The sequence below is a fragment of the Chrysemys picta genome, chromosome 1 (assembly GCF_011386835.1).
Source record: "Chrysemys picta bellii isolate R12L10 chromosome 1, ASM1138683v2, whole genome shotgun sequence".
NCBI lineage: Eukaryota > Metazoa > Chordata > Testudines > Emydidae > Chrysemys > Chrysemys picta.
The window spans coordinates 33,598,084-33,611,874 of NC_088791.1; positions in this window are offsets into that span (position 1 = coordinate 33,598,084).

Below are 13,791 nucleotides of genomic sequence, written 5' to 3' on the forward strand. Positions count from 1 at the left end.
AGAAAGATACAAAATTAACGTGGCATATATTAAATTGATTAAAACTGGCTCACTGGTGGGGTCAAAATGTATTTGTGAATGGGGCAATATTATCAAATTGGTGTGTTTCTGGTGGAATCCCACTGGGATTGTTTTTGGCCCTATGCTATTTAATATTTTTATTGATGACCTGGAAGAGAACATAAAATCATCACTGATCAAGTTTGCAGATTACACAAAACTTGGGGGAGTGGTGAATAATGAAGAAGACAGGTCATTGATCTGGATCACTTGGTGAGCAGAGCTCAAGCAAGCAATATGCATTTTAATGTGGCTAACCATAAATATATACATGTAGGAACAAAGTATGTATCCATACTTACAGGATGGGGACTCTCTCCTGGGAATCAGTGACTCTGAAAAATATTTGGGGGTCATGATGGATAATTAGCTGAACATGAGCTCCCAGTGTGACACTGTGGCCAAAAGGGCTAATAAAATCCTGAGATGCATAAAGAGAAATCTTGAATAGGAGTAGAGATTTTATTGGCACTAATGCAACTGCTATTGGAATACCATGTCCATTTCTGGTGTCTTCAATTCAAGAATAACGTTGATAAATTGGAGAAGGTAAAGAGTTTAGCCACAAGAATGACTGAGGGATTAGAAAACATGCTTTATAGTGATAAGCTAAATAGACAGAGTTCCTTGAGTCTAACAAAGAGAATGCTAAGGGATGACTTGATCACAGTCTATAATTACCTACATGGGGAACACATATATGATAATGAGGTTTTCAGTCTAGCAGTCAAAGATATAACAAGATCCTATGGCTGAATGTTGAAACTAAACAAATTCAGACTGTAAATGGGGTGTACATTTCTATAGTGAGGGTAATTAACCATTGGAAAAATTTACCAAGGGTTATTGTGGAGTCTTCATCACTGGCAACTGCTAAGGCACAATTGTTTTTGGTTTTTTTTTAATAAAAGATATGCTCTAGTCCAAAGGGAAATATTGTGGGGCAGTTGTATGGCTTCTGTTATACAGGAGATCAAATTACATAATCTCAGCAATCCTTTCTGACCTTGCAATCTATGATTGTGCTACTCTTATACCAAGTCTTGGGCTAATGTATCCTGTGCACTGACAGTGGTTGCCCAGCATTTCTGTCTGGGTTCAGTACCTGTGGTTCTTCTCTTCGGGAGGCTGTGACCTGTGGTGAATACTGTGCCTTCTTAACCTAAAGTATGTTTAATCTGAACAGTAGGAATAAAGCATAACATAAGAGAAAACAGTTTTTAAAATAGCAAAAGATCTGCACACATCTATCTAACCTAAAATCCTGCCATCTTTTGGTACAGACCGTAAACAGGCCTTATTCTTCTAGTCACTCCTAACCTCCGGGGTCTGGGTGTCAGTCTATTTCCTTTAACTGTCTCTCCTCAGGCAGATGAGGGTGTGTGTTCTTTTAAATCAATTTAGGGTCCATGTTCTCCTGTGTTCACACACTTGGAACACCCCCTTTAGACAAACTAGCCCAGTAAACACATAAGAGGTCAGAGTCAGAACATCAAAGAGAATGGCCCTTGTATTATCCCTGTTGGTAGATGGGTGATTATCCCAAGCCACTTTTTTTTTGCCTAGCTCTTTGTTTCCCAACAGCCTGTTGATGTTACCCAATCTAGTCACACAGTTAAAAATCCCAGTAACCAGGTCACATACAGTATTGACAAATTATTTTAGACTGTCCTCACTTCAGCTATAGAGAACAGTTACCACCATCATTTTTTCTACTAATTAAAGGAAAGTGAGGGGAGAAGTTGTAGCATTTGTGTGGAAACCACTGGCAAATGCTGACGATTTATGGCAACCACTATATCCACTGTGACAGGGCAAGGCCAGATGGCTATAGTAAAGTAGTGGGAGACAGATATATTAGCCACAGGCTAAACAAATCCCTGCTACCAGGATAAGTAAATTACAGCTGCTTCAGGCCAATTAAGACACCTAAGGCCAATTAAAATCTTTCCAGCAGGCAGGGAAGACAGTGGGTTGATTGGGACACCTGAAGCCAATCAGGGGCTGGCTGAAACTAGTTAAAAGCCTCCCAGTTAGTCAGGTGTGTGCCTGTGTCAGGAGCTGTAGGAGGAAGCTGTGCTCTTGGAGGAACTGAGCAGTACAAACCATCTCAGGAGCAAGGAAGGAGGCCCTGAGGCAAGGGTGAAGTAGACATTGAGGAAGTGGGGGCTGCTGTGGGGAAGTGGCTCAGGGAATTGTATGCATCCTGTTTCTAAAAGGTCAGCTACCATAGCTGATACTATTAGGGTCCCTGGGCTGGAGCCTGTAGTAGAGGGTGGACCTGGGTTCCCCACTTCCCACCCCCCTGAATTAATCACTAAGACTGGGAGACAACAGAGACTGCAAGGGAGAGTAGCTTCTCCTCACCTCCCTTGCTGGCTTATGATGAAAATGGCTCAGTAGGCTGTGACCCTTGCCTCTAGAGAGAGAAGGGCTACGTGGAGGGTCACAGTGAGCCTCTGAGGCTAGCGAAATCCACCAGGAAGCGCAGGACCCACAGAGACAAGGACAGAGCTTTGTCATGGCACCATCACAGGATTGAAGGCTCAGTTCAGTATGGAACTTATGCATGTGCCTAACGTTAAACCTGTGACTCAGTGCCTTGCTGAATTGGGACCTAAATAATTTGTATTTGTACACCACTTTGAAAAAACATTAAGAGCTATCTTAGTGATATTATTATATTGAAGTGTTATGAAATTCAGTATGGATGAGCAATTCCTATTACTAAAGACAGAGTCAACTGACAATCATACATGGAGCCCATATGGAAACAATGTTATGTGGGATGGAAAGACTGATAGTGTGGAATATCTGTCATTCTATTCCACAGCAACCAAAGAAAGGAATTATTATATTTTTATTTTATGAAATCATTCATTTGCCCTCCTCCCCACTACATCCTGTTACTCATTCAATGTGTAGTTGTTATTTTTTATTCTGGAAGTGCCCAAATCGTGTGAGGTATAGGATGAACAATTCCCATAAGGTTTTGTGTCTGATTTGCATTGCTTTTCTATATTTATATATTTGCCATATCTTCTGTTGTGTCCTCTGATGCACATTGTTGATGCTGATCTGAAAATAGTAATTAAAGAATGGCTAAGATTTGCTAAAATAAGAGCCTAAATTTAAGCCCTATGTAGGCACCTGCCTTATTTTCAAAAGTCGTGAGCAATCATAAGCACTCAATGGCCTAAATAAAGTATTCAGATGTATTTGTGAAGACTTTGAATTTAGGGTGGGAGGCCATATATTCAATTGTTTTTATGCTTTCCTCAATTTGGCCTAGAAACAAGAATGTATTACTATTTATTCTGTATCCAAATTACAATGAATTATTAATGTAGACTATTATTTCATTTAAAAAAGAATCAGAGAAGTTAATATTGATGCAAAGTGAAAAGGGAGTAAGTATATAATAGGGCTGTTTAATAAAAACAACAAGATCAAAAGTTCTGCAATGTATTTCCTAAATTAATTTAGAAGCAGAAATTTGTAACTAAATGGAGACACTCCACAGTTTGCCTAATATGTGGTGGAACCTTCATGACTTAAATCATTTGAAAGTGGACTGGACAAAACATTTGTCGGAGCAATCCTGTACTGAAAAGGGAATAAAATAGATGCATTTTCAGGGATTAACCAGATTTGATTACTGTGATTTTGTGATTAAAGGAAAGGGTCCAGCTACATGTAAACATTATCATTTTTTAAAAATTAACATGGTAAGATCTTGGCATTTGCTGCAGAAAATATGGATGGTCCTTTTTCTAAGGAAGAAGCAAAGGACTGTGAAATAATGAGTACAATATGAGTGTACAATATGGCAAAATAAATTACGTAGTGTATTGGATTACTAAATCCAGGAACACACCTAGGTCTGAGGATATGCATCATCACAAATTACAGTTTCACCATTAGATACTATGGAACGTGCAGCACGAATTGAAACTTTTGGAAACATCATTATAAGGGTCCAGTTGTGCCTTTCAAGGCGCTTGTCCATGTTGCAGGCAGTGTGCAGTCAAAGAACCTCAGGTGGAGACACTGCTCCCCAGGGAGGTATATTGCCTTCTGAAGTTCTCAGGTACAGAGAGGCAGCAGGCTTGCTGCTGTGGCCTTAAAAGGATGCAATTTGTGTTCCCCTCTGTGGCCAGCCAATTCTGCCAGCCAGTGCAGAGGGGAGAAGTGTCATGTCTTGGCCTCCTATCCATTTCTTTTGGGGGCATATTGTACCACGAGCAGAGCTTGCAAAGGGAAGAACTTGTGTGCAAACGATCTTTGGGGTGGGAGCTAACTGAGGAAAGTGCCTTGTATCTTTAGCAAATGTACCCCATTGAAACATCCATAATCTGAACTACTCAAGCAAATACAGTTCAAAACTGCACATTGAATGGTCATGTATGGCTGCTGCTGCAAAGATTTGCCAGGGGAGAGCAGAAAGTGCAGGGAGCTCCTTTTGCACATTGCAGGGAGAAGGCAGCGAGAATATAGGAGTTTGTGGTCTCTGACCAGGACTAGTGAAGGGGGAGGGCAGGCAGGATAGCAAGGCCTGAGGCACTTCACAGGTTTGGCTGTACCATGTGTCATGCTGGTGCAGTCCCATGCTTCATCCTATTGCTCTTATATAAACATTAGTACTTTTTTTGAAAACTGAACCTGTCAAGAATGTAATTTGACAGGTTGGATTCTACCAGCTCATCTATAATAGATCTCCAACCTACCAGCATGCCCAGGTCTACACAGGGAAGAGTGTATGCTGCCCCTTTTTTCCATAGTAGCTGCTCCCAAGAGCACTCCCTCAGGATCCCTGGTGAGCTTCTGCTTGCCTCATCAATCCACAGACAGAATGCCTTCAGCAAATATTGCACAGGTTACTTACTTCCCCCACCAATGCAGTTTTGGATGTTGAAGCCACATATTAGCCCCGAGACATTAGAGGCAGGTTAGATCCCCGTGTGGCTTGGAAGCAGCTGTCCCTCTGGATTAGTAGGAAGATTTACAGCAGGATTTTACTGCCAAGGGAAGTAAAATACTGTAGTGCCTGAGCCTACAACTGAAAACAATGATGTAACATCAAATGCTCCAATCTTATGAACACTGTGTTCTGGGGCAAGGGAAGTCTCTTCATTTTATATAAGTAAAATAATAAAACTACCATCTTATAGGGGTTTTTTTTGTTTTGTTTTTTGCATAAGCTTAAATTCAAAGAGACATACGTCTTTAAGTCTGGTTCCTGAGATCAATCATTTGCTGCCAAAATGCTCCCTTTTCAAAGTTGGTTAATGTCAGATGTTTCTGAAAATAGAGCTGTGCTGACCAATTATTGTTCTTATATAAGCTTTAGTACTTTTTTTAAAGACTGAGCCTGTCAAGAATGTAATTTGACAAGTTGGACCATACCAGCTCATATATGATAGATTTCAAACTAAATTGGAACGGACCATCTATATACAGCGGAAAAGCACATCTTTATTGAAATATTTTGTTCATTGTTGTGAATTTATTATTTCCTACTGTACTTCTGGAAGTTTCGTTTGGCTGAAATATATTCCTATATGCTAGGTCTTTTAAGGGGCTGAAAGGCTCAGTTAAATAAACCTCTTCCCTTGGTTGGCATTTATGGTAGGACAAGAAACATGAAGGCTGCTAATTATATGCTGCTTATCATAGCTAAGACATTTAAAGCACAATGTTTCCATCCAAACTGGGTTGTAGCATCCACATCTATGGACCTAAGTGGGAGGAATGGATTTTTTGAACACACTTCATGAGATCCTATAAGTAACATAACAGTTTGACTTACAGATTCTCAAATGTATTAGATGCCATACTCTCATGAAAGGCAATGGGAGTTCAGTGCCTAAATACCTTTGAGGATTCTGTCATCAGTTACTATAAATTAGACTCTTCAGTTTTCCCAATAAATTATCTGTTTGTTTCCCACAGTTCAACATCTGAGCAAAACCTAGGTATAATGTACATAGTTTTCAAATATGGGAAAATCTAAACCTCCATGCAAGATGCAAGAGGAAAGACCATACAGCCCGTGACAGCATTTGGAAATGTCACAGCAACCAAGAAATCCTAATTCATATATTCTGAGGATCAGTATGCATTAGTCTGATTAAATCTACACCATGACCTCCAGCCAGCCTTTGAAATGGCTGTGCTGGGTGACAGAGCTCTGATCAGACGCCTACCCCAGAAGAGCCACACTTTGGGCTTCTAGTCCTAAGTTGAATTTTATGGACTTAATGAAAAATATTATTCCTTATAGTCATTCAGGCTTCCAAGAGCAACATACTCTCCAGGTGTGACGCTGCCCAGGGGTACCCAGGATTGTGAAGCATCTCACTGCCATCTGCACTAGCATGAGGGAGTCTTATCTGTGCCTGCTGTGTATCAGCTCTCTGAAACCACCAGCCTCTGGCAACACAGGCCCTGCCTTCCAGGCCTCTGCAGGCCCCACTCTGCCTGTACAGATTAGCGATAGGCATACACCAACCTCCGAGTCCTTTGAGCCTTCCTCTGGAATGCCCAGCCTCCATTCCACTGAACACTCACAGAATGCTTAGATCCGCTATACCCACAGGAATAGTATGCCCCAACTTTTAGGATTCAGCTCAGCATCACCACTTTGCTTAACACACAGCGTACACATACACACACACAGGCGCACACACACAGAAAATGAAAACAAGAATAAGTTTATTTTCAGATAACAGAGATCCAAAGGATAGTGAGTAAGAAGATTGGAAACAAACAGTTATATGTAAAACAGAATCATAACACACTTTTAAGACAGTAAACTTAACTAACAAGGCATTCCCTTATCTCCTTCAAGAGAGCTTACCTCAAGATTTTCCCCCCAGAATTTTCAATCAGTTTGTCTAAGATCCCTTTTTCATGAAGGAAACGCCACTGTCTGTTTACTTCCTAGGTGGCTCTCTGCACTCCCAAATATACGAGAACACACCTTTGATGTTCACCACAAAAGCAGGTTTCCCCCACTCTACCTCTTCCTATTAATTTCCTCTCTGAAGATTTCACAATACTTCATTAGCATTCAGCTTAAACTGAGAATGGATGTCCATTGTGTACTATATAATACTTAATTTACATGAAAAGAGACTGATAGATAAGGACTTCCTACCTGAAAGGAAACCCACTTTTCACCTTTGCTGGTGACCCATCCCTAATTACAGACCTTAAGAATTTAATTATGTGTGTGTGTATATCTGTCTATCTATATATATAGATATATACCTTAAACAAAATCCATACATGCATTTTGCAATGATTATGATGACCAGTGCAACCCAGGCTTTCATTAGAGACCTTTCATAACATTCTTTGGGTGAACCCAGGGATCTCTGTGCCCCTATGTCTTCTGCTAGATGGCATCAAGAGATCCTTGTGTCATATCATTTAGAGTAGTTCTACATCTCTCTAGCATAACATTCTTCTTTTTTTTTCAAATTAGAGAGCTTCTAACAGAACCATTCATATTACTGGATACATTCTTTACATATGAAAAAGTCTAGCAAACATTTGCTGAACTGCATTTAGACTAGCTAAAAGGAGTCTCTAATATTTACATAGTAACACAGTTCATAACCCAAAGTTCTGATACTCATATTCAGCTGCATTGGACCAAACCCCTATACTTGCCAATGAAACGGCTATGTTTCCCTCCTATTTCTGGGAACCTCTCTTCTCTTTATACCATGTCCTCCTTACATAATGGGGAGATTTCTCCTGAACCTTCCCACTGGTGAATCTTCCTCTGACCAGGGTCTTGTCTTGTCCAGTGCTTTATATTTCCCAGTTCTGTCAATTGGGTTAGCTTTATATGCTTCTTCCTACTGAGACGGATGATCAGCCATGGAATACCTCTTTTGTATTATTTCATGGTTAATGGGCCTATGCCAATTTCCACTGAAGTCAAAGAGTACGTGTCCATTGTCATCAGTGGAAGCTGGACTGGCTGCTGCTTGTGTAATTTTTCATTTTAGATCTGAACTGTCTCACATCACCAAAATGTTCCTCTTCTTTAGCAGAAGAGAAAGATATCAAGTAGAACACTATGCATCACAGATTGTAATAGCATGCACAGGGTTATATAACAAATATGAATTAAAAATATAGTTCTACTCCAGGAGCTGCCTTCCCAGGATGGCCCTTGTACCTTTCTGTCAAAGGATTACACTATGATATACTGTATTGTACGGAGGTAATAGCCCCACATTGTAAGGCAGTAAAGATCTTTTGTTATCCACTACTACATTTCCAGCAGTGTTAAAAAGGTTAATTGACAATAAAACCAGATAAGAGCTATCGTTGGTAGAGTTTCACTAGTCTTTAATTATAATCTCTAGTTAGAAAGGAGGTCACCGCTGATACTTAATGGCATTTTCTGATGATAACTCTGCTCTGTTGACAAAGAGTTTGATGTCTGATTGATAAGTGCTGAGATAGCAAGTGAAATAAAAATCCGTGGCAGGTTTCATCACAGGTTGACACCAAAATCAAACTAAAGTATGTCCCAGAAGTATGTGTTCGAAGCCCATAGATATGTGGTGGACTATGAAAAGACCCACAAAATCCAGTTCCTTTAACAGCAGCATGCTTTAATTTTTGGATCATTTTTGGCAGCTGTGAATGGGGTTTCAATGAGGTGGACTTTTGTGTTATAATGGATAGATTGCAACATAATGATTTTCACATCCTCCATGAGTCTGTCCTGCATGGACTTACTGGAAAGAACAGAGCATTGAGTTACCTACTTTGCTCAAAATAATTTTTTATGATACTCAGGCGGAGGAGGAGTCTGATTAGACGAGTTGCCTGTCTTACAATCCATTGTCAGAAGAGACATCATGTGAGGTTGTTTCAAAGAGAATAAAAGTGAGGGAAGGATGGATGGTCCAACAATGATTATTGAGAAGCTAGCATTACCATACCAGAACTAACACCAAGTGCGAACTACACACTGGTTTTCTCCACCTTCCCCACTTGGAGCATTTAATTAATTTGAACATATTAAAAAGGGATGTGTTTTTTTTCTAGTTATCTTTGGAATTAATTAATAAAACAATCAAACTACAATAGCAGCCAATCCAATAGAAGCTCCCACCTAGGGCTAGCTGGAAAACAAAAAGCAACCTGAGGTTTTGAATTTTTTCTTTCCGAATTAGTTCAAAAAATTAGACCTTTCAAAATGAGAAAAAAGAAACACCGCCCTATAACAAAAATGAATAGCCCAGTGGTTTGGACACTCAGCTGTAATGTAGGAGAACAAGATTCAAGTTCTTGTACTGCCTGATTCAGAGCAGAGACTTAAACCTGGGTCAGTCTCTCTCTGACATAACAATTAATTAATACAAAGTGGAAAAGCTCCAACAGGAGATAGTGGGAAAAATTGTCTCTAGAGAAGATCCAAGTTCAAGTCTGTATGCTGCCTAATTCAGAGGAGGAACTTGAAAACAACTTTCCCATCAGTACTATAGCCTACAGGCTCTTTGTGATGGATTACTTGCTCTCACTCATTTTCATCAACACTAATGCATTTCTGAGATAGTTTGGTTTTCATGAAACAGCATTTTTTTGATGGGGGGAAAAAATTGTTGAAAACTTTTTAGCTAGCTCTTCTCCAAAAATCGTCCTCTTCCTCACACACACTGGTTTCCATCAAGCTTCTCCTTTGTGAAGAGTCTGAGTAAACAGGTATGCATTGGATATACAAAATCTGAAGTACACAATGTTGAACATTCAGGTGCAGTTATAGGCCAGCTCTCTTTTAGGGTATTTGTTGGTATGTTTATCTTGGAACCCAGCTCAAATACCTTGTAGAGTATCTGAAAATGGAGCTGTTTTCTTGATGGTGACTGGAAAATGATATAGTGACCAAGTATTATCAAGTGAGTTTCATACAAGTCAATTAAAAAAAAAGATAATGTGATGCATGATTAATACTGTCATCTACTAGAGCATTGACAATATTAGTACCATTATCAGAAACCATGAATCCAACCCTCAGTCTCTGCAATATTAATCTCAAAGTCCTTGCTGTTTTGTGGTAGAAATGCTATCCAGTGGGACAAAACATTTCTCTAATTAACAGATTGAGAACTGGTCTATATGTTCATATTGAAACAGAATGGTGGTCTCTAAACCAGGTATTTCAAGATGCTGATTGAAGTCAATGAGTGAGGGAGCTCAGTGCTGCACGGGATCAGGCTTGCTGTATCTAACAACACATTACTTTATTTCTTAGCTATTTGAACTAGAGAAGAACAGTTAGTTAAGAACATAAGAACAGCCATACTGGATCAGACCAAAGGTCTATCTAGTCCAGTATCCTGTCTTCTGACAGTAGCCAATGCAAAGTGCTTCACAGGGAATGAACGGAACAGATAATCAAGTGATCCATCAAGTTATGTGATGACACATTGTACCATGATTCTGTATATTACAAAATACGTTAGGAAAGCCTTGTCTTTCAATAACCAAAAATTGCAGAGACTCTGAAGATTAAGCTTTGCTCCATGCATGGACTGCAGTATTTTGGTTGTCTTGGAGTGAACTTGCTTTTCCTCACTGATGATTAGTGAATTGTGAGCTTTCTGTGAGCAGTTGTTACTGATATATCAAACTAGGTGACCGAGAGAATGTTTCCATGACTATCCATTTGGATTGTTCAAAGACTCTTCTTTGGCCATGTTTGCATCCCTTTGGTACTCTACTGTATTCCACTACTGGTGAGTACTCTATTAGTACCCTTTTAGTTCATGCCAGCAACATCCCCATGGGGGAGTTACAGCACAGCATGCTAGCACTCACTGCAATTCAAACCCCTGTAGCAGACATGCCAAACCCGCAAAAAAACCACAGAAATTGGGCTTGTTTTTGGCTTAATTGGCTTGTGAGTTGCTTGTTGGCTAGTTTTTGGGCTTGTAGCTTGCTGCTGCTTTTTTTTTTTTATTGGCTCCTGGCAAGCAGGGGCAAGCAGGGGCAAGTGGGAGAGAGAGTCGGGGTGCACAGCGGGCCCACCACAGTCCCAGATTGCACGCCAGTGGGATGTAGTCACATAGACTGTTGGGGTTCTTTGGGATTGGCTTGTTTTGGCCTTGTTTTGAAATGGGATTAGCTTGATTTTTGGTTTATTGTGAAAGTCAGTGTACTTTTTTACCATGTGAAAGTTGGCAACTGTGCCCTGTAGTCCAAACTGTGAGGCTGTGTAGACAAGGCCTTTGTCACAATCCCCCTTCTGTTGTGTGTCCTTTTCATGCCCCATCTGATTTCCTTTCTTTCCTGTCCCTCTCCTTTTGCCTTTTGTTTAATAAGAGTCAGTTTAGCTGGCCAAGACTGTCTTTCTTTTGTAACACAGCAGTAAGCCGGTGACCAGAGAGGCAGTTAAAAGCAATATCCTAAACAGCCTGACTCTGGTACTAGTTTACCAGGTCTGAGTGGCTGTGCTCCATGTTTGTGTGTTTTTCCAGCAGTGAGGGGGCAAGTGAAAGTCAACACCCAAGTCAAAAGTTGCATTTTCTCTTTGCTGTTCTTTTCTCTTCCCTTTTGTGTGTATTTATCTTCTAGAAAATGGGATCAGTCTTTAAAAACAACAGCAATAATGACAGCTCAGCACATCTCAGCTAACTTTTTTCTCTTTTCCAGGAAAAGGATAGTTATTACCAGCTTTGCTGCCATCTAAAAGACTATCAAATGAGGAGCGGAGAGCAGGGTTCCTTCTAAAAACTTGCTACAGCTAAAGGGAAAGGGGACAAGGAATGTTATTAAAATGAAAGCCTTACTTAATACTTTATATTTCAAATGTTTTAACCCTCCCTCCCCCATATCTTCATTAAAAATCTTTGTAATCTTTTATTAGTGTGTTTGCCATGGTACTAAGCAGGCTGAGGTATCTGTATACCAAACACTGAATCTTTTTTTAAACTGTTTAATGTTAACTCCTTTAAGTCTTTGGGCTGGTATATTCTGTCTAAATCACTACCACACACCCTAGTGACTAGGGTTCAGGTCTTTGCTTTGTCTGATTTGGAGCAAGGACTAGGGTCTTCCCCAGCCCACGCAAATGCCCAGCCTGGTAGGCTATTGGCTATTTTGGGATCACCTTCTTTCATTCTCTGGTTCTTGTGTGAAAAAATTTGAAAGTCTTGGTTGCATTCTGCACCAAATACAACCAAATGTTAAAATCTCTACATTTTTTATTAAATGGATTTTTTTTTCTAGCCAGCCCTGTTTGACAGTCCCCTGCCTGTATTCACATCCTTTGCGCGCACACAAGTGGCATAGCATGCATTTCCTTCATGGACTGAAAAGCAAACTCAAATACTAGATATAGTCCCGGTGGTTTTACAACTGGGGAGGAAAGAGAAGGACTTGGAAGAGGACTCAGTTTGATGCTCTTTAGTGGAAACTGTTACTTTTACTATACCAAAGCCACTACTTACTGAGTTTGTCCTTGTCTAGTGGTTGTATTCCTATATTTCTGAGGGATTGATTTCAGCCACTGATTCAGCATAAATGAGAAGTACTTTTTGAGTGCTTGAATTACATGAATCAGATCCCTCATCTTGTTGCCTTGCCTGGTAAGAGCTGCCCTCGTTTTCATGGTTACTAGGAGATGATTTCCCCATGTGTTCATTTCTTTGTGAAATACTATAGCTCTTTCTCTCTATGGTGGTAAATGTTGTAGTTCTTCTATGGGTTGTGAGTTTATGTTTACTGCAGCTTGTGCCTTTCTTAAATTCCAGACCATTATTTTCTCTACCTATATCCCTGCATTTCTACATTTACCTGTGCTGGGAATAAAGAGAGGTTTTTGTTTGTTTATTTAATTTAAATAACCTTTACCCAGAGACTGAATCTTTGAGAAAAGTTTATTCTGCAAAGATTCTAAAAGGCTAATTAATTGGTAAAATAATGTAAACTTATTTTTAATTTGCTTTTTATTATTTATTTAAAAATTACCCATGACATAGTGTGAAAGCTATGCACACTATTCTGAATTTGCAACCCTTAGTCATGTTCAGTAGCACTTATATTCCACTAAAATTAATGTCATTTCATGTATAAATGCTATTTAAAATAAGAATTTGTGAATCTGATCCCAATTGTGTTGCACAACATATTATTGAGTGACTCCAGACCATTCTAGAGTATAGAGTTGCTACAGTATAGTGTGACAGACCCAGACCAGTGGGGTGCAGGAGTCTGGTAGAGGGCAAATATACTGGTCACTGGATGAATAGTTTTCTGTTCCCTGAGTGACCAGAGCAGGGGCTGCACTAGAGTAATCAGGAACCTGCTAGAACCAGTTCAGGCAGGCTAATTAGGACACCTGGAGCCAATTAAGAAGCTGCTAGAATCAATTAAGGCAGGCTAATCAGGGCACCTCAGTTTTAAAAAGGAGCTCACTTCAGTTTGTGGTGGGAGTGTGAGGAGCTGGGAGCAAGAGGTGCAAGGAGCTGAGAGTCAGAGGGTGTGCTGCTGGAGGACTGAGGAGCATAAGCATTATCAGACACCAGGAGGAAGGTCCTGTGGTGAGAATAAGGAAGATGTTTGGAGGAGGCCATGGGGAAGTAGCCCAGGGAGTTTTAGCGGTCATGCAGCTCTTACAGAAGGCACTATAGACAGCGGCAGTCCACAGGGCCTTGAGCTGGAACCCGGAGTAGAGGTTCCCCCCAAACCTCCCAATTGACC